Genomic DNA, 1930 nt, shown 5'->3' with positions numbered 1-1930 from the left:
TAGAACAAAAAAGTCAACTGGGTATATAAATTTATCAATTTTGACAAGCACGTCTTCAATAATACCCCTAGGAATCTTAATTGTTTTATCTACTAATTGAATGCTCATCCTAGTTTATTTGGGTTTCCCAAGACCGAGTTGCTTAAACATTTTATAGGGCATGACATTAATACTCGCCCCTAAATCAGCTAACTCATTATTAACATTCAAACTACTAATTAAGCAAGGAATTGTAAAACTCCCTGGATCTTTTAACTTGTTGGGTAGCTTATTCTATAGAATGGCTGAGCAAACTGCATTTAGTTCCACATGTGACGCATCATCTAACTTTCATTTATTAGCTAAGAGCTCCTTTAAAAATTTCACTGCGTTTGGCATCTGTGAAAGAGCTTTAATAAACGGTAAGTTAATATGCAACTTTTTTAGTAATTTAAAGAATTTACCAAATTGTTTGTCCGTGTGGTCTTTCCTTGTCGCTTTGCGGTATGGCACACGAGGTTTATACTCTTTACTTACCTGCTCCTTTGTACCATGATTCATCTCATCCTTACCATTACTTACCCCAGCCTCGAGCCTCGTTTCAAATTTAGATTCAACTAACCCTTCTTCATCACACACAGTGATGGCATGGAGTTGCTCCTCCCTTGGGTTAGTTTCTGTGTTACTAGGCATGCTACCTTGTGGTCGTTTAGAAAGCAACTTGGCAAGCTATCCTATTTGAGTTTCGAGTCCTTGAATCGATGCTTGTTGATTCTTAAGTGCTATTTCGATATTCTGGAAACGAGTTTCTAACACCGAGATGAATTTTGTGAGCATCTCTTCAAGGTTCGGTTTCTTCTCTTGTTGGGAAGGTGGTTGTTGAAAACCAAAAGAATGTTGTGGTTGTTGATTTCCCTGACCACCCCACGAGAAATTGGAATGGTTCCTCCAACCTGCATTATAAGTGTTACTATACGGGTTATTTTGAGGTCTAGAATTATTACCCATATAGTGGACTTGTTCTTCTTCGGTGCTAGGGTTGAAGGATGGATAATCTGTATTGTGCGCTCCTCCTCCATTTGAATCACACCTCATCACTGGATGTACCTGAATAGAACCATGCAAACCATCTATCTTTTTATTTAAACGTTCTACCTGGTTGGATAGCATAGTGACCGTGTTGAGGTTGAAAACACCAGCTGCTTTTGTCGGCTTTATTCGTATGACATGCCACTGATAGTTATTCAGTGAAATCTCTTCAATAAATTCGTAAGCCTCTTCAGGTGCTTTGTTGTTTAAAGTTCCACTGGTGGTTGTATCGATAAGTTGCCTTGTTGAAGGGTTCACATTGTTGTAAAAGGTTGAACTTGTAGCCAAAGGGGTAATCCATGGTGAGGGCACCTTCTTAATAAGTCCTTGTATCTCTTCCATGCATCATAAAGAGATTCTAGATCCATCCGCATAAAAGAAGAGATGTCATTCCTCAATTTAGCCATTTTAGCCGGCAAAAAATATTTAAGTAAGAATTTTTCGGTCATTTGTTCCTAAGTGGTGATTGACCCTCATGGTAACAAGTCAACCACTGTTTAGCCTTATTCCTTAATGAAAAGGTAAACAACCGAAGGCGAGTGGCATTGTCAGAAACGCCATTGATCTTAAAGGTGTCGCAGAATTCCAGAAAATTCGCTAAATGAGTGTTTGGATCTTCATCCTGCAAAGCAGCAAACTGAACAAACTGTTGTATCATTTGAATCGTGTTAGGTTTCAGTTCAAAATTATTTACAGCAACAGCAGGTCTAACTATACTCGATTCAGTTCCTGTTAAAGTAGGTTTAGTATAATCCTTGGTTGTAGTATGGATATTGTCCTCTCGCTCTTCCTCTATGTATTGTAAGCTGCGCCTTTTTTCTTTTTGGTTTCTGCGAGCTGCGCTCTCGATCTCACTATCAAA

At 38.7% G+C, this 1930-nt stretch overlaps 1 non-coding gene across 1 annotated transcript; it reads left to right on the top strand.

The window, feature by feature from the left end:
• Window positions 1-1362: 1362 nt before the first annotated feature.
• Window positions 1363-1469, top strand: LOC121208861 (small nucleolar RNA R71). The gene has a single exon (XR_005903985.1). It is a non-coding gene; the product is annotated as a small nucleolar RNA R71 (small nucleolar RNA).
• The last annotated feature ends 461 nt before the right edge of the window (window positions 1470-1930 follow it).

Source organism: Gossypium hirsutum, chromosome A10 (assembly GCF_007990345.1).
Source record: "Gossypium hirsutum isolate 1008001.06 chromosome A10, Gossypium_hirsutum_v2.1, whole genome shotgun sequence".
Taxonomy (NCBI): domain Eukaryota; kingdom Viridiplantae; phylum Streptophyta; class Magnoliopsida; order Malvales; family Malvaceae; genus Gossypium; species Gossypium hirsutum.
The sequence above is the reverse complement of the archived record's forward strand: the minus strand, read 5'-3'. Positions and strand labels throughout refer to the sequence as shown.